The following is a 25,233-nucleotide window of genomic DNA, read 5'->3' as shown; positions in this document are numbered from 1 at the left end:
TAGGATGGCTTGAGGGTGAGTAAACCATGAGGTAGTTTTCATTTTTGGGTGAACAATCCCTTTTAGATAGGAAAAAGTAGGATGGGACTTTATCTATTGGAAACTGATTGGATCATGAAGAGTGGTTGAATGGGCTCAAAAATAAGAGGGCTTGTTGATATGAACCAAAAAAGGCCTTTTTAGAAGTGAAATAAGTTTGGATGAACATTTTTGAAGACTTACTTGCACTGAGATGACTTGTTTGCAAAAGGACCAAGACTTTAAGACAACCAGAAGACGGACAGACTAAAAATGAGATGTTTTGGTGGGATTTGACAGCCCCCTCTTGTCAGCTGAGGTGGGTTGCACCCACAGAATTAGTGATGAAAGGGGCGTTCACACTAAAAACTGGTTCGTCACATACAAAGACCTCAGTCAAATCCTAGAAAGAGGAGAGACATGTATTGGAGCCCAAATGGGTGGTTAAGAAGAGGTAGCGAGAGAGAGAAGGAAAGAAAGAAAGAAAGAAGAATGCATCTCCTGTTCTTCATGGAGCGCCTCAGACTTGCTCAAGAATAAACAGGAAATGCAGCTGCGTTTGGACCACTCCCCTCCCCCTGTCCCCCCGTCCTAAAATATCCCGCATTCCTAACGGGCTTCCATCATTTTCTATCCATCCAACCCAACACCAGCTCAGAGATGTGGAAAAGGGAAATAAAAAGAGAAGTTCTTCGAAACATCTTCCCGCCCCATTCCCCTGGACTCATTCTTCACTTTGTAATGTGGTCTGATAGTTAGAAATCTGGACACGCAGTTGCGTTATTTGACTAATCCCTCTTTCTTGAGAGCAAGAGGAGGAGAATGGTGGCTTTGTGGCTGCAGACAGTGTGGCGAAAAGGACTATACAGTACCAAATTGAGGTCGCACAGAGACAATGGTTGTCCTTCAGCTTATATTCACAGACGTCCCACAACTCTATCAAACGTGTCTCTCGCCGTAAAGGCTTTCGTATTTCTATCTTACACGGCAACAATAGGAGCAAAACTCTTGAACAGAAGCTTCCATCCACCAATGGGCTTTGTGTCGCTCTTCTTCTGACATGGTGGCTAGAGTTCTGGGGAGGAGGAGGAGGCTCTGGGTCAGCGGGGACTCAACAGTTTATGTTCTTTTGACAGAAAAGACACTAAAATGCGCAGTTCAAGATAGATATCAAACATAAACTTTGGCTTATCCTGGTTTAGCCCCAGACAGAGGAACCACGTGACTATATTCTGCACCTGATGTTAATCTGCTCTGATGGAGTGCTGCTCTTCATTTGAAGCATATTAGCTGCCCTCTTGGACACAAGGTCCAAACAAAACATGCATATGCATGCGGTCGGACCAATAGAGGGATTATGTCCATGAATACATTAGGCCGGGACAGCAATTCTGCATACCAATGTGGACAGCTGACGTGCCCCCTGTCAAAGTGTCGGAGCTTTGCATGAATGTATACATCTGGACGGCTAAGATCATGTGATCTTATTATACTTCTAATTAGATCACGTCTATAATGGGAAGCAAGATCGTTTGTTGGCCGTTTTCCCACACTATTTTCATACTGTAGCAATCACTCACTTTCTTGGCCAGAACAGACAGATAAGCATTTAGTGTAGAAAGACAGGGTGGCATACAATAGAGAACAGAAAAACGGATAAGGATGTGAATAGTTTACAAGAAGAGCTGTACACTTTATACTATGGTACGTTATAAATATAAATATAATATATAATATAAAGACACATTAACATTTTTATTTAATTGAAAAATTACAAAGTAAAAATACACCTTTACTATTGTTTACAACAACAAAAACAATCATAGTAATAATTATAATAAATTGTTGTTGTAAAAGCAAAATCTACACATCTCATAAGTGTATATAACAATTTATGTTATTTATGCATGCAATTTCCGTCTATCTCTGACATTATTATTATTATTATTATTATACATGTAGAATGCAATGTATTATATTATATTCTGTTATATTATATTGTGGGATCATAGAACAATTTATGTGTAGACAATTAGTGATTAAATTAGTAGTGATAATACAAATTATTATTATTATTTATATATATATATATATATATATATATTTAAATAACAATAATAATAATTTGTATCATCCCTACTATTATTATTAATATTATTTTTATTGTACATATGTGCTAAATGAAACAATAAAAGGTTTGTTTTTACTATTTTCACTAAAAACAACAACAATTATTATTGTTTTTATTACTATAAAAATAGAAATAAAAAACTATATTGTGGATTCATAAAACAATTTATGTAAAGACAACTGGACTTTTTTCTGACACTATTATTACTATAAACGAGCTGTAAACTGAACAGTGAAATAGAATCTTTTTCTATAAAAATATTAATAATAATTATAATAATTGTTCTTGTTAGTAGTAGTGGTAGTAGTATTGTACATATGTACTGAATCATATATATCATTTTCACTAAAAACAACAACAATTATTGTTTTAATGAATATACAAATAACAAAAAAAAAAAAAAAAAAAATCAGATAAACAAAAATGTACATATATTATATTGTGGGTTCATACAACAATTTATGTAAAGGCAATTTGACTTCTTTCTTACACTTATATATGAAGAGGTTATTTGCTAAAACAGATTAAATTTGCTAAAACAGATTAAAACAGATTAAATTAATTTCCATAAATTATATTTTTATTGTTTTGTGTTAGCTGTATTTTGTATTTTGTCTTCATATATATATATATATATATATATATTTACATTTGGAAATGTGTGTGTATACCTGCCAACTATGTAGAGTACACTAGCATACACTGTAAAACAAAAAACTTAAACATATTTAAAGACCGTTAGTCAGCATGACAGCATCCATCATGCCACATCAAGCTGAAATGCAATCCCACAATTCACTGGGCCATGTGCTAACCAGGCAGGCAAGTCTCCCTCTCATAGGTGAGCTGACCCCACCGCGAGCAGATGAATGTGGGGTGTGTTTGCCCTCCTCTGTGGAGCTGAACTGTGCTTCTGCGCTAATAGAGATCTAAGCTCAGGACACACAGGTGATTACCTACACTCTCAGAGGTCATGCCGGGGTCATGAGCATAGCGGCACAACGCTGTCTGACAGACTGGCCGGGTAGCTTTGTAATTACCCATGAGGCTACAACAGTGGCGGAGCGCTGCATTGAGGGATGCTGAAAGCAGCATCCAGCGACCTCTTTGATTGGGGTTAACAAGGGGCTGTTTTGCATAAAGGGAGTGGTTTGATTAGTAGTTTTGTGTGCATGCTCAGATTCTTGGAAACAAGAGGGCGTCAGTGAAATGAACCAGCAATTGTAAGATTGTGTCTAGCAGCATTGTGTGAGGTCTGGGCTTTAAGGAGGCCGTATAAGTTCTTTATACACAAGAGTATTGTAGTGATGGGATAGAAAAGACACTTGCCAAACTGTTGCGGCAAACAGAGCATCAATGCATCATGCAGCATTAAAATGTGTCTTCTTTTAATTAAACGGTCAACTCAAAACTTTCTTCAGCTTTTTTATGGTCTGCACTGCAAAAATAGTAAGACAAACTATGAAACTATGAAAGTGACTAGTATGCAACAAAAAGCCCCAAATCATAGCAAACGGTTTAGTGTCTAGCATGCAGCATGCCTGCTGTGCTCACATGTAAGATGTGCAATAAATATTCATAGATACAGCTAATTTCAAACTTGTTTGAAATTTGAAAGTGGTTTTAAATCTAATTTGTAACTGCTTTGAAATCTAATCTGAAGTTGGATAAAATTCAGAAGTAGTTTGAAATTGAATTTGTAAATTTTGAAATATACTGAAAAGCTGCTTTGTGCCTGGTTGAAGCTGGTTTGAAAGTTATTTTTAAACTGGTTTGAAGTCTAAAATGAAACTGGTTTAAAAACTTGATTTCAAATTGTCTTGAAATTTAAAAGCGGTTTGAAATCTGATTTGAAACTGGTTTGAGATTTAATTTCAAGCTGGTTTGAAAGGTGAAACCGATTTAAAATCTGATTTGAAACTGGTTTGAGATTTAATTTCAAACTGGTTTGAAATGTGAAAGTGGTTTAAAATCTGATTTGAAACTGGTTTGAGATTTAATTTGTAACTGTTTTGAAATAAAATATTTTTTGAAGTTACAAAATTTAAAAGTAGTTTGAAATTTAAATTGTAGCTTTCGATGTAAATATAAACACACACAATGGTTTGATATTTAGTAACATTTGAAAGTGGTTTAAAATCTACAGTAATTTGTAACTAGTGTAAATCTGATTTGAAATCTCTCATTAAACAAACTTTTTGAAATCTGAAATCTGAAGCTCATTTCTTATTCTGTGCAAATCTGTGAACAACAAGATCAACAAGTGGTTTGAAATGTGATTTAAATCTGGTTTGAGATTTGAGTTTTAATATTTAATATCAAGCTGGCTTGAAATTTGAAAGCGGTTTTAAATATGATTTGAACTGGTTTGAAATTTGAAAGTGGTTTGAAATCTGATTTGAATCTGGTTTCAGATTTAATTTCAAGTTGGTTTGCAATTTTGCAATTTTGCAAATCTGTTTTGAAACTGGTTTGAAATTCCATTTGAAGCTGGACTGAAATTTGAAAGCGGCTTGAAATCTAATTTGTAACTAGTTTGAAATCAGTTTTGAACTGGTTTGAAATTTCATTTGAGGCTGGTTTGAAATCTGATTTGAAACTGGTTTGAGATTTAATTTCTAGCTGGTTTGAAATGCAAAAGCTGTTTGAAATCTAATTTGTAACTGGTTTGAAATCTGATTTTAAATCTCACATGAAACGCATAAAACCTTTTTGAAAACTGAAAACTGTCTGAAGCTTTTTTTTTCTCATTCTGTATAAATCAGTGAAAAATCGACCAGTCCATGTTGTTTGTTTTTGGAAAAAAGTAATTTTAGGATAGCATCTACAAAAAAGGAGAAGGATGATCTTGTAATTGACACACCTAGTCTGTGATTAGTTCGCACCAACACAAACACAGTACACTTTGAGTTTCAGCCTAGTGGTGTGTGGTGCCATTAAAAGTAATGCATGACTTTTCTCAACAAACTGCATAATTTGAGGCATTACTCATGTCTGTAGCACAAATGGTGCGTGACAAGTCACGAATACTCTACATTGTTGCCCGATCAACATATGACAGCATGCTTTGTCATTGTTGATCAAAAACAGAGTGGTGGTCTGTTCCCATACTCCTCACTCCAGGTGAATAAATGTTTTATCCTCTCCATCTACAGACAGAGGGCAGTCAGAGCAACTCTGAGTGCTTATGAGAGCTCAACCTGTTATCTTAAAGTGAGCGAAGTCACGGAGAGTGAAAGACAATGGAGCCATCAGCTAACACACTCTGACAGACCACCCTTCAGAAGAGTTAATAGACTCTGACCTAGAGTTTCAAAGAGAGAGAGACCGTCTTCAAAACAGACATCTTATGGAGTGACACCTGCATTTCATCACTACAGACACACATGCATACACACACCATCATGTATTATTCACCCCAGTGACCACTAGGGCGGCATTCCCCTGGCGGTCCCCAACTGTAGGGATGAGAGGATTAAACATTTAACAGCGCATGACAAAATGGAACAGAATGAATAAATAAACTGAAATGGCCCCTGGATGCACAGTCAGCGTGTGTCACACACATACACCTATCCATGCCATCATAACACACACACACAAATACAGTTCCAAAACTAAAGTGACCCATCATGTCATATTGATAGCAACAGAAACAACAGCTATAAAACAGCTCTAAAATGCAATAGGGCAAAGTATGTGTGATCATTATTTAGCTATGAGACCTGGTGGGGTGGTCAAGCTTTGCTGTGAATACTAAATGGCAGACGACCTTGAACGGGGCAGACCTGCTAGCGATTCATGTTGATGACATCAGACAGGGCAACAGAACCCCCTACCGGCTGAGACCTCACCCATAACTGCGTCCGAAATGTCTGTTTCACCTTCCACCATTCACATGCTGCTCTAGAGGGAACCAATTAGGTTGAACCTGTGGCTATTGTACATTCAGACATGTGTTACATGGAGTGCTAAAGACAGTATAAAAGCCAGGTAAATGCTTATATGACCTGTATTAAAACTCACACTGCAAGCTAATAATTATTTTATGTTAGTGTCAATACCTGATAAGTAGCAGACATTAAAATGCTAAATTATTCTGGCAAAATAATTAAAATAAAACAAAAACTATGTTCTAAATAAAACCAAAAATATGTTTTTAAATGTAAATATAAGTAAAATCTGTAAAACTAAAAATATTAGTTATGTATTTTGTTATAGTAAAGCTCCGGCAACCACAGCTGACATTTTTTCCCATAAATGTATTTCTTTTTTCAGTGTGTGCATCCATTCAGACTCAACACGTTATTTTGATGCAAATTCCACTTTTAAGAAACTAGTCAAATTACACACATTCCTACACGAAACAGGCTGTACTTACATGCCTGAATTTGAAAAAATTTTAATATGAAAGGGTTAGTTTACTCCAGAATTAGATTTTTTAGTCAAAAAATAAGGTTTTTAAGGAAAACATTCCAGGAGTTTTCCTCATAGACTAAACTTCAGTGGGCTGAAGGTCCAAATTGCAGTTTCACCGCAGCTTCAAAGGGCTCTACACGATCCCATCTGAGGAATAAGGGTCTTACCTAGACAAATGATTAGTCAAAGTCAATGCAAAGTCAAACGCCCCCTTTACAAAAAGGGTAAAACAACTATGACGGACGATTTTGAAGTTGGAGAAGAAAATAAGATGGAATTTTTCACACTACCCTACCTTTTTAAAACGGAATACACAGACGAAGAACTAACTGCGTGTAACCTTTCCAGCGTAACTGCGTAATGCGTGAAGTTGAGCTAGTGCAAGATGAGCATTTGTGGTTAAAAAGTATATAATTTTATTATTTTTTGCTAGTTAAGACCGTTGTTCCTCGGCTGGGATCGTGTAGACCCCTTTGAAGCTGCATTGAAACTGCAGTTTGGACCTTCAAAATCGTCCACTGACTCCCACTGAAGTCCACTATATGGAGAAAAATCCTGGAATGTTTTCCTTAAAAGCCTTAATTTCTTTTTGACTAAAGAAAGACAGACATGAACATCTTGATGACATGGGAGTGAGTAAAGTTTCAGGAAATTATAATTTCGGTACTGTGTTGGGTTACCACTTGACGCCCCAATTCGAAATCAGGGTTCTGAAGCAAAACCAGTTGACAACTACTGGTTTATGGCATCTTCCATGTATTTGTGTGTGTAATTACGTGTGTAGGAGTCCGTTAGTTCGGGTGGGCATACGTGACCGTGTGTTTCAGCATTAAGCGTGCGTGTATGTTGGTCTGTAGGTGTGTGTGGGGGTGTGTGTTTGTGGGTGTATATAATTACGTGTCTTTGTGTCTGTGTGTGCGTGTGGGTGTGCGTCTATAATTGTGTGTGTCCTCCTTATCTGTTCTCCTCTCCTTCAGTTCATTGGCAGACTAGCTGAGCTCAAACTGTTCAGCTGCGACTGGTCCAAGCCCAGTAATTACAGCTTGTCAGAAAGAATTAATTTTCTCATTTCTCATAAAGATGTGTAAAAATTACCATGTTATTATACACCGACACTCTCCAGAGGCACACACCAAATTTAATTTAGAATTCTTCCCGCACATTAAATTAAATCCATAAATAAGAGTTTAGGCATTGGTAGGGAAGCATATGTTCGTTAGGCCGAGCAGGCTGCTCGGGCCTGCGCTAATGTCTATTGTAATGTTTTAATAGCTTGTGCCTTCTAAGCACCAATAAATTTATATGATCACAACAGGCGACGTCGAGCGCACGGCCAATTAGGAATGCCGACGCTGCCGCTGCCACCGCCGATGCTGCTGTTGGCCTCAGGAGGAAAGAGAGGTGGGAAAACTGGAGGAGAGAGTGAGAAACAGGCAGACACAACTGCCTGACCACTGTCTGGCTCTCTAGGTGTAAGAAATAAATAAATACAATTATATATATTTCACCTGCAATATTTTTGAAAGAATGTTTTTGAGAAATATTATTACGTTTATTTAAAAAAACTGTTTTCTATTTAAATATATTTTAAAATGTAATTTATTCCTGTGCTGACAAGCAAAGCTGAATTTTTAGCATCATTATTACAATCTTGAGTGTCACATGATCCTTCAGAAATCATTCTAATATGCTGCTTTGGTGCTCAAGAAACAATTATTATTATTATCAATGTTGAAAACGGTTGTGCTGCTTAATATTTTTGTGGAAACTAGTTTTTAGGACTAGTGTGAAATGAACAGAAAGTTTAAAAGAACAACATATATGTGAAATAAAATGAAAAAAATCAGGAAAAAAAGAGAAAATAATGAGGTACATTAAATTAAAAAAATAAATAAAATATGTGTGTGTACATAAACACATATACATGTATATATGTATATATGTATATATATATATACACACATTCATAAAATTGTGAACTTCTTTAAAAAAAATCGAAACTAAACTTTTGAATCGTTAAATCATGCTATTTTAGTTACAAAAACTGAAACTAAAACCAAAATTACTTGAAATAAATCAAACTTTAACTGAAATAAAATATTAAAATATACTTTACTTTTTTATTTCAGCAAGTTGTCAGTGCAACATTTTTAATTTTAATTTAACTTAAAGTGCAACAATTTTAATAAAACATGTAATATATAAATATTTAATCTGGTGTAACTTTATATATTTACTTTATATGTATTATATATAATCTAGATAAATACATAGATTGATAGATTAGATATTGTTTTTAATAAAATATCAAAATAAAGTGTGATAATTCTATTATATATATTATATTTTATATACTTTATATTATATATATATATATATATAAAATTACAAAAAAAAAAAAAAAAAAAAAAAAAAGAGTAAAACTTGAACAACTTTTTTATGAATTTACATAATTTTCAAGCCTAAAATGTTAAAGAGTTTATTTTAGTACTGATTTCTAAGAAAAACCACTCCGATAAATCTGATACACCCATATGCCACCAAGGAAAGCTCTGCCCTGGTGACACAGGTTTGAATCCAGCTTGAACATGTTCGCCACATTATTTCATGACCTCTCTTTTAAATACTATGACTAAAGATGTCAACAAAAAAAGGTATAAGGAGGGGAGAGGTAAAACAATGATATGAGAAAGATACACTAATATACAAATTGGGACAAGCTGTGTTCAAAATGCTCTCAAAATCTCCCATCCCTTTCATGTTAATTTGTTGAATATTTTAGGGAAATTATTATGCTTTCAGCTAACAATTATAGTTTAGCTAAAAGGACTTTTGCTATGTTTAAATCTATTCATCAGACTTCCCAAAATCACCACAGAAAAGGAAGGAGGGGGCATCAAAATTAGATGTGATTTTAGCCGGTATTCTGTCTAAGCCACACAAAAAAAAAATCAAACATCTTGCAAAAAGTTTGCAGTCATCAGTGAACAATGTTTTGTAAGTGGGTAGAGGCTCCAGTGTCATTAGGGACTGGGGACAGAGCCATGATTTCTGGATCAGAGCGCATCGTGTCATCGCCTATATCATGCAACTACAAATGAAACGCGACATCAATCAGACGACTATTTATAGTGTGGATAAAAGAGAAATCTAACACTAATAATGTGTTTGTTGCCTGCCAAAACTCCATGTACTTTACATGGATGCCCACAGAGAGAAATAAAGAGAGACGGGGAGGAGGTGGAGACAGTGAAAGAGACACGCAAGAAGAGGGAGAGGATGGTTGGTTGGAGATGAAGGCACAGGAATGGTGGATCCCGCTGCGAGGGGGCACAGGATGACGGTCTCCCACTGGCACGCCGCATAGACAGTGGGTATTCATACACGGACTCACACACAGTGGGCAGTGCCACAGTCAGAAAGACGGAAATAGACCGAACTCACACATACCGCCAACTGAGTCTCATAGGCTTCATGAAATATGACTGCAAGCTGCGAGACAGCGGCCTCTCTGACACACTCAAGCCCGTCTGTGATACGGTCCCACACACACAGACATGTATGGCACACATACATGACAAAGACGCCCACCGACAGCCCCATCCACCCACAAACACAGATGAACAGACAAACAGCCTCTCTCCAGCATCCATCCACGCACACACAAACACAAGCAGTTCCCTGATGGCGCTCATAGGTGAGTTGGAGTGTGTAAGTGTGTGAACGCTGGGGATGAGGAACATATGCTGTCCAAAGAGCCAGGAGGCAATGTCTACTACATGATCAGAGCTTTCAGAGTTCATTACTGAACGATACAGTGCCACCATAAAAGCATTTGAACACGTACGTCACACTTCAGTAATGTGTAGTCAGGAAAAAGGGCATCTGCTTTTAGTGATTTGTTGTGCTTGATGAAAACAAACATGGCGTATAAATGTTAACTTGTTTATAGGTAAATATACAAGAATTTTGAAGATATAAACAAAAAGTCATGTGCAACCTTTTTCTCTGATTTTTTTCCCTTTCGTATGTTTTGAACATGTTTGGTTATACACACACACACACACACACACATGCATATTTTCTGAAATCTGTTGCTGTGGTTGATGTTTTACATATATTTTGTTTTAAGTAAATGTCAATGTAATCAACTTCTATGGAAGCCGATTTTCGCCACTGAACAAAAAATAAACTTATATTGTGAGATATAAAGTCAGAATTGCAAGATATAAAGCAACAATTCTGAGAATAAAAGTCACGATTGTGAGATATAAACTCACAATTTTAAGGAAAAAAGTCACGATTGCGAGATATAAACTCACAATTCTGAGAAAAAAAGTCACAATTGCGAGATAAAAACTCACAATTCTGAAAATAAAAGTCACAATTGCAAGATATAAACTCAGAATTCTTAGAAAAAGTAATGATTGTGAGATATAAACTCAATTCTGAGAAAAAAGTCATGATTGCAAGATATAAACGCAATTCTGAGAAAAAAAGTTACAAATGCGAGATTTAAACTCACAATTCTGAGAAAAAAAGGCCACGACTGCAAGATAAAAAACTCGCAATTCTGAGGAAAAAAGTCACGATTGCAAGATATAAATGCAATTCTGAGAAAAAAAGTCACAAATGCGAGATTTAAACAATTTTGAGGAAAAAAGTCATGATTGCAAGATATAAACTCGCAATTCTGAGGAAAAAAGTCACGATTGCGAGATATAAACACAATTTTGAGGAAAAAAAGTCACGATTGCGAGATATAAACTCACAATTTTGAGGAAAAAAAGTCACGATTGCAAGATATAAACTCACAATTCTGAAAAAAGTAACGATTGTGCGATATAAACGCAATTCTGAGAAAAAAAGTCACAGTTGCAAGATAAAAACTCACAATTCTGAGGAAAAAAATGATTGTCATCATTGTGAGATATAAATTCACAATTCTAAAAAAAAAAAAAAAAGTCACAACTGCCAGATATAAACTCTGAGAAAATATCAGCCTTTTTTCCCCTCAGAACTAGACTTTATATCTCTTAGAGTTTATATCTTGCAATTCCGAGAAAAAAGTCAGAACTGCAAAATTGTGAGATAAAAAGTAGCAATTACTTTTAATTATTACTATTATTTATTTATTTATGTATTTTAATTCAGTGGCAGAAACGGGTTATCATAAATTTCCATTTAACCCTCGTTTGAAAATTTGGAGTTGGCAAGATTTTCTTTTTAATTTGTTTTTAGAAAATTTGTCTCTTATGCTCACCAAGGCTGCAATTATTTTATCAAAAATACAGTAAAAACTGTAATATTGTGAAGTATTATTAGAATTTAAAATAACTGATTACTATTTTATAATATTTCAAAATGTAATTTCTGTAATGGAAAGCTGAATATTACAAATGTCTTTTGATCAATTCAATAAGCCCTTTTGATCAATTCAATAAGCCTCACTGACCCCAAACCTTTGAATGTAATACGAGTACAAATAATAATTAAATATATGAAATAATGTATATAAATATGTACATATGAAATATTAAGAAACTCCCACTAAGATTAGTCAGGGGTAACAAATAATTACTAATATAACACTTTAATAGTGCAATAGGTCAGAGGTCTTGGTCTAAAAGGTGAATACAGTACATACATTTATAGAAATCAGTCAATGGAAAAAACTACACTGACTGACAACTATTCTTAATAATAGTGGGTACGGCCATCTGCTATGTACCCAAATGCATTAGGACTCCTGTACCTCCTCACATCAGCACAAAATCACAAGACGACAGCAGACATTACTGCATTTCTTTGGCCATAAAAGGAAAAACGGGCCATGAGGATACTGTAATAATGACATATGAGAAATGAAAGCATTGGGAAAGTTTGTAAAGGCCTTTTGCAGATGCACATATTACGTACCAGTCAGTTGAGGCTCCTTGTGGTGAAAGAGTTTTGTCCTTGTGTCTGCTTCTTCCTAAACAAAACGAACAGGAAAAGAACAAGTTAGAAACTCCACTCAGGCTCTCCAGCCCTCTCAACTGCTGAACCATTTCACTGCTTGAAAAGGTTGTCTGATGGTGGAACAAAAGTATTAAACTTTGTTCTACCAAACTGAGTGTTGCCTTGAAACTATAATTTTGCTTTATTTAAGCTCTCCCCCAACAGGAGAACTTCTGGACCTCAAGATGGACATTGTGTAGATTTTTCTGTCCATAAACAACTTGAAACACTCTTAATCCCTTCACAGAACTTATCATCGCATCTGTAAATTGTAAGGTACTTAAAATGTCATGTCTAGAGTTTATGAGTGTAAGCATGCAGAATGGAGAGGATTCTCTCAGCTTTATCAGAACTCTTGGCAAGCTCGGATTCTCCTCAACAAACCCGGTGCTAAGTCTTATATCATCCTTCTTAGAACTGGATTGGTAAACCATGTCATTTGTGAGTAGTTTTGGGAGATTTAGACCACTGTCCCATTGCTAACAGATCAAACCAGATGAGATTTAGGAGACGGAGTTGTATATGTATTCGCTGGAACATTGCAGGGACGTGCTGGAGAGACATGGTTGTATAGTCTGAGAGAACATTGGGATCTTTCATTACATGAGCTGAGCCTCATTGTAAGTTTTTAATCTTGCACGCTGCCGTGTATAATCCGCCGAGAAAACTTGGATGTCATCATCCAAGTTTTGAGTGCAGCGGGAAGTCCTCTGCAAACATGTTTGACGGCTAAACCTCAGATGAACATACATGGAGCTCTTTTAGGTCAGTCACGTTACCGTGGGCCAGTAGTTCTCCGATCGCTGAGATGTGTCGGACCACCCTGATGCCATACTTGGGGGAGGGTTTACACTCAGAGGATTGTGGAGATGTCTGTACAACACGTTTAGATGAGGTCAGGCCCACAACAGAACAATATACAGTGGCATTCGAGATAAATCTCAACACTGTGGATGTGTCCAAATGTGTTTGTATGATGGATAGGTGTGACAATGAACAGAAAAATAAGCCTCGTCTTTCAAAAATCTGGACACATCTACTCATTCTTTATAAAGGCTACTTTCAACATTTTAAATAGTAAAGACATCAGGGGCAAGGGAGGCAGCGCCTCCTCAAAATATTGGATGATAAAAAAAAAATCTTAGCACAAAAACAAACACCACGTCAATATTACAAAATAACATTAGAAATTGTAGAAATCACTTGTTTTTCTAAAGAAAAATTGCCCAACAGCGACACCAGCAGGTACAGTTATAGCGGGAGTCCGTGTCTCTCGCCTCCCCTAAGCCCAATAAGTTTTAACAGAACCCCTAAAGCGCACAGTGAGCTTGGTGGGGGGTAACTGAGAATGAATGGGGGAAAGCTACATGAGAGGAGGCAATGCCTCCATCCTGATATGACTGGTTAAGTTCAGCTGTGATTGGTTCATGTAATAAATCCCGCCTCTTGTGTTCGAGCGTGTTCCGCATTCGCAAATTAGTCTGAAATAACAATAGCCACCGCTCCGTGTGTGTACGGAATAGCAGTCAAGGATGCCAGGTTTTCACGTCAAAACTCACCCAATTGCCCAACTGTCCCCTAGTAAAAATCGCATTCTGGGGGGGTAAAATACACTTTTTTGGAGGGGTTCCCCTGATACAGTTTGCATTCCAGGGGCTAAATATAATGTTACTGCGGTCACTTCAACCCATGGACATGAAAAACTACCCGCAGCAACAGTGTTAAAATAGCCCAATTCCGCGGGAAAACCGAGGACTTGGCAACACTGATAGCAGTCACTCCTGCATTTATAACCATAGCAGCATTTTGCCATCTTGCAGGAGTGAATAAGAATTTAGTTGTTTGGTATCTGCCATTTTTTGGCCAAAGACTCTTTTTGTTCGTCGATTTTAACTAAGCTACCACTGATTGACGTGCTGTGTTTTGTATATGCTCAGGAGGCTGCTTCAGAGAGTGCTGTCTTGCAGTGTTGCCATATCCTCATATTTACAAGCACTTGTTGTTTGGTCTCAGCTCATAAAGCTAGGCACTTTATGGAGTTAAGAAAGTGGACTGTTGCAGATATGAGATTTATGATTTTTTTGATGTTATGAAGCATAAAGCATTTGGGCGTTTTAGTGTTTTTTGTGCTTGTCCTTGTTTGTTGTTGTTTTTTATTTCTATGAAGATCTGGCAACACTGGCATTTTACCATATGGCTTGTGAGCACAACTAGCCCTGTGTTAAAATGTGCTAAGGTTAAGGGCCAGTTTTACTAAACGGCAAATTGGCGCAAGAGCGCAATTCTAAAACAGCGCCGATGGGAGGGGAAAAATTCTCCTCCTCCTAGCAACAATAATTGTAGCTATTTCAAGTGCAAAATAGTTTAAGCCATGCTTTTTCTGGGCGTTAAATAATGGCACAAATGCCTGTAACTCCTATAAATGCATATTCAATAAGGTCAGGCACAAAAATAACTGTGTCCACGCCTTTTCAGCGCTAATTCTTCACTGCACGTCTTTAGTAAAACCTGACAGCACAATTTTAATGAAAAAAGACGGTTTGCGTTGACGCAAGCTGTTCATAAAAAAATGGCCCTAAGACTTCTTTCACTGTTATTTTCTTGCATTTCACATACAGATGAAGACACATTTCTGATGTGCATTTAAATACGTCATTAACAATTAGTTGTTCAGTTCAGTTTCGTACACAGTGCACAGAATTACTGTAAATGCGGTTGTCACTACCTGTATTTTTCAGGAGTTAATGTGGCTGTCGAATGTATGTGTGTACAGAATGCGATTGAGTAAAAGGTGAACTGACAACCGGATTTAGCTGCAATGTGTACGTGGTCAATAATATGGCGTTAAAGGGAAGACTAATAAAGACTAGATTTAATAAAGTAAGGAAATAATTCACATACTTGGATATAACCAATTTGTTACATCAAAATAAGACCTAAAATGGCATAAAAACATGATCTATGGGAGTTTTTAGTGAGTAATTAACTCGGTGAAATTTAAAGTAAATCTCCGTGTTTGTGAGCAATATTTACCGAGCTTTGATGACTGATGACCCAAAAAAACCTCAAAAATAGTTCAAATATTTGGCTTAGATAAATAGAATATTGATGGTTGAATACAATGGTAATGTAAAAATTTAAAATAGAATTGTTCCCCATTTTCTGTAATGTTTATTTAATCAATAAGATGTGACAGGGACATGAATTTACATTTAATAAAAAAACAAAACTTTGAGGACCTTGCCACCTAATTTCAGAACACCACTGCACACCACTGAGATAAATATGTAAAAAAATGTTCGCAGTACATTTTTAAGATCATAACAAACAAATTCAGTGGAGTGAGTCCAAACTTTTGGCTGGTAGTGTAAAACCGTGGGCGCGTACACGCTGTGCATGTGTGTTTAAAATGCCATTTTGATAAGCTCGGAGCCTACAGGTAGGAGTGTGTGTATATTTGTTTATCTGTGTGTGTATATGTGTATATCTATCCCACAAACGCGTGAGTGTGAGTATCAGCGCAGAGGCCTTGCTTAAAGCGCGGTCTTATTTACTCCTGTCAGCCCATAAAGCCAGCCTGAGTGCCATGCTGATTGAAATCCCCTTTTGTGTGCTAGTCTTCAGTGATGTGGCTTTTCTCTCGCCCTCATCTCATGATGGAAGCCTGTACTGTTAATCTGAAAGTGGCCCCTGAAAGGACGAAATGAGTTCCTGGGCTGAATGCACTCTTTACCTCCTCTGTCTTGGTCTATTCAGACGTGGGGCGTGAGAGCTGGCGGCTAACACCTCCACAACAATACACGGCAAAGCAATGCAAACCTTCCTTACACAAACTACTCTGTCTCTAGGAGACTTGTTTTTCCCACATTATCTTCTTGCTCACAAAATAGCAGTAACGTCTTCCATTATGGCACCTCAGAATACAGAAGCAACAAAAAAGAGGCAGGAAAAATGGATCGGTGTGGCTGATATGAACATTAAGAAGAAACAATTATTAAAGCATCTTTCTGTCAAATAATAAGGTACAGGTAGAAAGATAAGGTACATGTATCATGCTATTTTCACAGTATGACTTCTACAGTATCTGGAAGATGCTAATTTATTTGCTTTGTAAGTTAGCATACTGTTACTTCAGTACTAAAATACTTCTCTAAATTCAAAAAACACATAAACAGATTTTCATGTCTTTCACATAGAAGGCCTTTGCCATAGTCATAGCCTAGCGGTTAGCACATGTGCTCATCGTTTCCTGACACTGCTAGTGCTACATGTCTGTAGCATGTGTGCTAACTGTTAAGCTTCATTATTAACAACTTAATGTAGAATATCCCAAACTTTCTGTATAGTGTAACACTAAATGCAGGTTACCAAACATCTGTTACAAATGATTAGCAAAATTAGCTAACCATCTGACAGGAAACCTGGTCAAGCAGCTCAGAAGTCGTGCGTATTGATGGACTCCATTAGAGACAGAAGTAAAAGAAGAATATCTCATTGTTGTTGGGGTGGAATTCCCCTCTGAGGCGAGATAAGTCGGGTCCTTTGTTCTCTGGCCTCTGTGACAGAGTGCTTATATAATGCAGTCATAGAAAATGAGGACTGTGTCAGGCCATAACGCAAAGTGGGCCTGTGGCCTGTTTATTTGTTCGAATGGAAGGCTGGAAAGATGAAGGAACCGAGTTGAAGAGAGAGAGAGATCATACGACCGTTGTCTTACATAAGGCCCAGAAAGGATGTGTGAAACTGAGCATCATGGCTCATCCATGCAGATAAAGAGATCAGGAAACATGAAAGGAGAGGGTACTAAGCAGTACTAAACAGTTTTTGCTATTTAGTCAAAGTTAGCCATTAGAGATGCTAATTACTGTTTGCTGGACTAAATAATAGGTTTTCCTCATTCACACTGACAGCTATTGAGGCCAAAGGTCGCTATACTGCGGTGAGGGGTGCAAAAATAGGCATAGTGTTTGAAAATCTGATCACAAATTAGTTGTATTGCCTGTAAAATTAAGACATCATTTTATTTTGACAACGAATCAGTTTTCTCAAAATGTTCCCTTTCAGGCTAAACTAAAAAAGGTCCTGGAAAGGCCTTTTTAAGGTTATTTTATAAGGATTTTAAAAAAGTATTTTTTACTCAGAATTTAAAGTTGATTAAAAATGTAAGATCTTGGACAAATAAAATATAAATAAAAAATAAATAAATAAATAAAAATAGACCTTTTCAAAAATCTTGGTTTTCCAAGACTGCAGTAATTCTGGTTATTTAAAAAAAAAAAAAACTCAGAATTTATACCCGATTAAAAATTTAAAAGCTTGGACAAATAATAAAATAAAATAAAAATAGACCTCCTCATAAATCTAGGTTTTCCAAAACTGCAGCAATCCTGGTTCTTTAAAAAAAAAAAAAAAAATTATACCTGATTAAAAATTTAAGAGCAAATAAAATTTGGACAAATAAAATAAAATAAAATAAAACAAAACAAAACACACTTCCTTATACATTCCTGGTTCTTTAGCAATGAAAACAATTTAAACCTGATTAAAAACGTAAGAGCGTGGACAAATAAAATAAATTAAATAAAAAAAAATTAATTAAAAAAAAACAGACTTCCATATACAATCCTGGTTCTTAAATGATTAAAAATGTAAAAATGTAAGAGCATCCTGGTTCTTAAAAAAAAAAACCCTGTTGTTCTGAAGGTGGATTAAAGTAAGGCATATCTTTAGCTTACTGTAAATTAATGTTTGTTTTGTCTTATTTTAAATCATTTTAAGTCATCTTGAGGCCCCCTAGTGTGCCCCGGCCTCCTAGGTAAAAAATTACTACTCTGTATCTGACAATTATTCAATTATTTCAACTAAATTATTAAAAAGTTTCTATTTGTCTTGTCTTGTGCCCCTTCAAAAAAAAAATATTTAAAAAATTAAAAAATTAAAAAAAAACACACACACACAAAAAAACATGTACAGTAGGTGCTTGACGTCCGTCTTTTGTAACAATTATAGCAGGCAGTATTTGAAACTCAGCATGATAAAGAAAACCTTAATCTGCGTCAAACTAGTATACACAAGACCAGTGTTTTCACACAATTAAGTTGTTTCCTGCTATGCAGGTCACATACAGGAAATGAACGGGGAGGGAATCAAAGAGAGATGGAGGAGGAAAATGAGAGATCTCTCTTCTGACTTGGTGTGACTGTGAGGTTAGACTCTGGAGTGAGCAACACAAAGAGATTAACCTATTTACATCTGTTACCTACTCTAATGGCTTTTTGTACAGCTAATTTCAGCCATCTGCGTTCTCTCTAAAGACTTTGTCACACAAAACTAATAAAAGTCATCTGGCGCACAAAATTAGAGAACACAGAACTGTACAGAGAGGAAGATGGACTCAAAGACACTAAAGTGTACACATACACACACACTCACACACACACAGAGGCATCATGCAGCTGGACATATGACTGGGCATGCATTCCCTGACATAAATGAATCACATGCTTACTGACTGACTGACAAACACATATTAAGGTCCTAATGCAGATTCTCAAAGTTCATTTATGGACAGTGAAGGACAGTGGAAGAGAAGTCCGGAGGAAAGATTTTGCTTTTAAATCCTATAAAACAGTGATTACAACTTATATGTCAGGGCTGTAAATAGGTTAAAATAACTAATAATCATAAATCTAATTTTTAAAGGACAGAAAACAGTACATTATGGTTGTCAATTAGTGTCAACGTGTGACCAGAGGGTACTTGTTGAGCTTCAGTGATAATTAAATCCCTCCACACAAAGACTGTGCATTAATGTATTCTTGTCTCAAAGAGTCTGTCAATGATTTCCTCCAAAATGGTGAAAGGTGTCTCAAGTGTCTTAAATTAAATGATGTAATAATGACCGCTTTAAACATTCCACTATGATGTGAGTTAAAAGGAACACATTTCAGGTTTGGTAGTGATAAATCGCCACCTTAGAATTATAAGGTTATATCTGCATTCTGAGCACTTTTGAGATATTAAGCTTCAAAATTCAGAATTGCATGATATAAACTCGCAAGTAATAAAGTCAGAACAGTGGGATATAAGTGCAATTGCGAGAAATAAAGTCAGAATTGAGAGACGAAAATCACAGTTCTTTCTTTTTTCTCGTAAATGTGAGTTTCTGACTGTTTGCATCAGGTCACTCTAACATTTTTCTTCTGTACCTTGCAATTCTGACTTTTTTCTTGCAGTTCTTTTTTTGGGCAAACGAATAAAGTCAGAATTGAGAGACGAAAATCACAGTTCTGACATTTTTCTCACAAATATGAGTTTGTATCTCGCAATTCTGACATTTTTCTCGCAAATGTGCGTTTGTATCTCCCATTCCGATTTTTAAATCACAATAGCGAGTTTATATCTTGCAATTCTGAAATATTATCAACATTTTGAAATATTACAAAAAAGAACTGTTTTCTATTTGAAAATATATTTTAAAAAGTCATTTATTTCTGTGATGGCAAAGCTAAATTTTTAGCAGCCATTACTCCAGTCTTCACACAGTCCTTCAGAAATCTTTGATAAGAAGAAGAAATATTTATTGAGCACCAAATCAGCATATTATAATGTTTAAATATGTCGAGATGTACAGTTTTTATAAATGGCCTGGGAAGACTGAAAATGGATCTACGTGTTGCCTACATAGAAGGCATCTACATTTTACTCACTAAACTCATTTTAATAAAACATCAGTTTTACATACATTTTTTAATTTACACACTAAGCAAGAAAAGTTACACTCAAAAAGTCAGAGAAAACACTACAGTCATCCACCAGAGAGAAACAGAGAGAGCGAGCACACAAGAGTTTGTGCTGACTGGCAGCAGGTGAGTGTGTGAACATGTCGGCCAGGGTTCAGGTTGAAGAGGGCGGTGTTAGTCAGGACGGAGGGGGAGAGCTGTAATGGGGGCAGCAGAACAGCTGTGAGGTGGGGAGAAGGGGGTGTCGGAAAGCACGTCCAGCCAACCAATGATCTCGCTTTATTAAATTAATAAAGCTCATCTCAGCACGCCTGAACACACCAGCAGAATGACACCAAATCTCACTGTTTTAATCACATTACGTACGGGCCAGCTCATTAGCCGCACAGGCTACTGAGTTCATGCGCAGTGCACAGGATTACAAACACTCACACACACACATATCACCAAGTGCTAATGGCTACCGTTTGCATGTTACTCCTGCCCTCTACACAGATGTGCTTTTACTGAGATGCTATCATTTTTAAATAATTGATCGTGTTTTGTGACTTTGAGTGATTTTTCGGGCTCATCCTTGCGTCCTGGATGCTCTGAAAAGAGCCACGAATACAGTCTGCATGCGTAAGGTCAGGGTCACACCTGTGTTCAGAAGTCAGCACAATGCAGAGCTGCGCTTTCCTGGATGGACTTCCTGAAAAATGAGCCTCATCTCCTCTCATGCCTATACAAAGAGGTCTATCTGAATAAACGCTATACAACCAATCTACCCTGCGGCGTTGAAGCGATGGTGTTTGTCCATCAGTGTGGTTTTATGCGGTTCCTATGAATAAATATTTTCACTTTGAAAGTCGTTTTCTCAGAATGGGTGTCGAAATGCAGCCAGACAATGCAATCTAACATGCCAATGGTTTTTACATATGATAAAAAAAGAAAGAAAAGAAAAGAAAATGGGTAAAGATGGCCTAACACTAGAACAAACCATCTTCAGTTTGATGCTTTTTAGTTTGAAACTGAAATTAAAATGAAAGTTACAAAGAAATACTTCAAAACAGAAACAAAAATGATAAAAGATTGCTAAAATAACCAAAATGTAAACTAAAATTCTAAATTATAATATAGACACCACTTAAAAGAAAAGAAAAAGAAACCACTTAAATTTAAAAAGGATTTAAACCAAAAAGACAATATATAATATAATAACACTGCATTATCGTCCATTGGTGTGGAAACTAATATAGCTATCATTACCATTTTCTTTATAGTTATCATTCTTGCTGTCAACAGGCATTTACTTAGCTCATTTCGATATTCACTGTAATTCATTTTTCACTCAGTGCTTCATGCTGCGTTTTAAAAGCTATGATGTTTGGGCTATGTTTAGTGGCCTCAGATCAGAAGCATAGTGAGTTCATGAGTTAGTAATGAGGAGAATAACACCCTGCTTTTGTCCACTCTTTACAAAGACGACATTAATGCCACTGAGATAAACTGTGTCAGTGAACCGAGAAGTATCAGATATAAATAGGCGATGTGAGAAAGTGAGGAAGTTCAAACCGGAGAGACAGGATTCTCAGCGCCATGATGGGGATCCATTAAGATCAGACCATCAGTACACACTCAGGGGTCACAGACTTTTGCTATATCATTAACCAAACAACCAAAATTACCCATTCACTGTGCACATACTGAAAACGCACATACACACGCACAGGGCCTTGAACTGTCACTGTGTCGTTTACAGAAACACCATAATTAAACATCTCAAAAACAAAGCACATACACTGTAATTACTCCCTCAACTGCCACACACCAAACCACAGGAGTCAGAGACAACATGCTTTTGTGGAACACAATAAGTGTGTGAGTGCATGTTGTTATTAATACACAAAACTAGTGCTGGGCGATATAGTGGTTTAAACGGTAAACCGGTTTGAATTACACTGGTTTTGTAGTGACTAAGCCTATGTAAACAGCGTCATGAATTAAGGGATCCCTGTTAACTGCATACACTTCTGACTATTGGTTGGAAAACTTTTAGAACACACAACTATATTCTTTAACTGGGCAAATAAACCAACTGTAAACGGCTGCTAACAGAAGTCAGAGATGCTTAAGAGACGCGAACACAAAGAGGAGAAAATACTGTAGTAGGCAAAGCAAACTCACTGTTCACAATGCACAAAATATTGGAAGAAAATCCTAAATATTGAATTGGGGGTGGGGGTTTATATGAACTTCCTTTCTTTGGAGAAGTTTAGATGGTATTTTCATTTTTATTTCACCTCTATGTAATGCATATTCATGGAGTATTTAAAAGCACAGCGCTGCTTGTTTACATCAGTGGGCAAGGAAATGCTTTATCGCTGCTGTTCCATAAGCGCCACCTGCTGTCAGAGAGTGAATTTGCGTTTTCATTCAGTCCATCTACTGTTTTTGTTTCTTGTGGATGTGTTTTATGTAGCATAATTTCACAAAGCTAAAGTCAGACCATTCTGTTTTTACTTTAAATTATGAAATTATACACTCTAATTTAAACTTTAATTTAAACGAAAACTGCCCATGCTATATGTAGCATGTTTGTTTGTTTCATGCATTTTTATTTATATACAGGCATAATCAGGGAAAAACTGTGATAAACCATGAAACCTCCACAATCTTAAAAAAACACACCATGCATGAATTGATCTTATGTGTCTCACTAAACATATATTTATATTCGGTCTCAAACCAACAGCTAATCAAAAATGATCTCTGCTTGGCTATAATGGAAAGCGGGACCAGTTAGCGGTAGCTAGTTAGCTTTAGCAGTTAATCCATTTGATCCTCAGTTCATGAAGGATGCACATGAAATTGTGACATCAGTAGCAAAAAAACAGTTACATTTTCAAACAGAGAAACTGTTTTAATTGATTTGCTGCTTGCGAGAGAATCAAACTCGGCGCAAAACACTTCCCTTATCTGCCGAAGATTAGGAGATTGAAAAATATGAATTTTGTAACTTAATTTTTGATTAGCAAGATAACATTTTACCCTACTGGCATCAGAAAAGATTTTTTGATTAGCTAAAACAAAATATCACAATAAAATGCAATGTTTTTAAATGGATATCAGGTAGAACTACTGGGAAAATGTTAAAGGAGACCTATTATGCCCCTTTTTACAATATGTAATATAAGTCTCAAGTGTCCAAAATGATGGCGCTGTGGGTGGAAACATGCAGATTAAGAGGCGGTAATATTATAATAAGATCCCCTTACCACATCATGGGGGGGAGCGAAATCAGACACGCTCGTTTTTTCACATTTTATCAGTCTCCCCCAACTTTTTTGCATTGTGTCTACACAGCTGCACAGTCGCTGTTATAGGGCGCCATGTTTGTGTACGCGTTTGTGTGTTAGCATGTGAGTTTTATCTATTGATTACGGCAGACAGTGAACCCCCACTGGCTGTTAAGTGTGTGTGGATTTCTATGTGCTTTGTGTTGCTTGTTTTTTTGGGCCCCCTTCTGTCTCCTCTCGTGAGGGAAAATCTCTGAATATGACAGGACATGAGGAGACCCGACCATGGCAAAGGACACATACTGTGTGGGGAGGACAGACACGCATGTACATAACAAACAAACGCATACACACATGCACACACACAACATCTGCGTCTGTTGGCATCCCGGTCTGTCCCATGTCCGTCAGAGTGCGTGTGTGATTCTCAGAGACACATTTGTGTCAGCATGATCACAGAGTCTGCTTTTGTGTCTGTGGTCTCTCAGGAACACACACAGAGCTAACATTATTCGCTGGTTTCTGAGGCCTTAATCTCAACATGAAACGGCATTCACAACTCATTTTACTTGCGTAACTCAAGGTACTTCCGAGTAATACAGGATGTTTACTCAGAAAGTGGGACTTCGTGTTTTTTTTTATCTATTGGGAATTATATTTATATTATTCCAGACTAGATGTTTTTAAGTGGCAGAAAATCAGCAGCGCATGGAAGAAACGCTGCCGTCTCATTAATGACGGCTCATATGAAGGACAACTCTTTTCTGCTTTCCATCATTGCTAATGACCACTTCTGTACCCTTATCACCCTTTATGCAATCTCACTTGCTGTTAATTGAATGACAATTAATGGCCTACTTCCCTTATCAGCTTCATGAGGGGGTTCTCATTAACCATGCTAATGAACTGACCAGTTCCTTATCAGCCACAGTTCAGCTAGCGGCTAACAGCTAATGGCTAATTTTTACCAACTCCACTGCATATGAGGGCCTTGTGATAATTTAGCTTGATTATGAGTTACACAATGCTGAGGTCAACAAAAATACAATGTAAATACACCCATTACACAGTAGTTGGGATCAAAGATTGGAATAATTAAGATTTTTTTATGTTTTTTAAAGATCTTTATCAAGTTGTATTTATTTGATAAAAATCAAAGAAATAATGTGAAATGATATTACAATTGAAATTACCTGTTTTATATTGTTTAATATATTTCGGGGTTTAAGGGCGTAACTGTTAGAATGGGCACGGATCAGCAATCTCCACGTAAAACTGATCGTGCAGACCAAAACCGTAAGTTGTAGAGACTTGACCCAGGCTTGCCCCAATCGGCCTGACGGGGTGAGTACGAAATTGCTCATAACTCCTAAACCGTTAGTCGCAGACTCTTGTTTTGATGTCGTTGAAATCCTCGGCTCACACCGGACAAAACGCACACCCTTAGATTCAATCGTGAGCCTGGCATGAGCTTGGGTATTTCACATTTTTCGAAAAACCTAGTTTGCAAACTAGGTTTTTCCACCAATCGGAACCAAACCAATGCAGAGTGACTGTCTGGAGAGTGAATATCAGTAATTATAAAAAAAAAAGTTTAACTTTCGACTCACCATCGCAAAGCTATCTCCACCAAACTCAGAACACT

At 36.7% G+C, this 25,233-nt stretch overlaps 1 protein-coding gene across 4 annotated transcripts in view; it reads right to left on the bottom strand.

Annotated features, from left to right (window-relative positions):
- Window positions 1-25,233, bottom strand: part of sox5 (SRY-box transcription factor 5) — a 235,301-nt gene that overhangs the window by 129,837 nt on the left and 80,231 nt on the right. For all 4 annotated transcript variants that reach the window (XM_051107068.1, XM_051107071.1, XM_051107069.1 and 1 more), the window contains one exon: window positions 12,488-12,542. The gene's annotated coding sequence lies outside the window, so the exon portion shown is untranslated. The remainder of the gene's footprint in view (window positions 1-12,487; window positions 12,543-25,233) is intronic.

Source organism: Labeo rohita, chromosome 4 (assembly GCF_022985175.1).
Source record: "Labeo rohita strain BAU-BD-2019 chromosome 4, IGBB_LRoh.1.0, whole genome shotgun sequence".
Taxonomy (NCBI): Eukaryota; Metazoa; Chordata; class Actinopteri; order Cypriniformes; family Cyprinidae; genus Labeo; species Labeo rohita.
The sequence above is the reverse complement of the archived record's forward strand: the minus strand, read 5'-3'. Positions and strand labels throughout refer to the sequence as shown.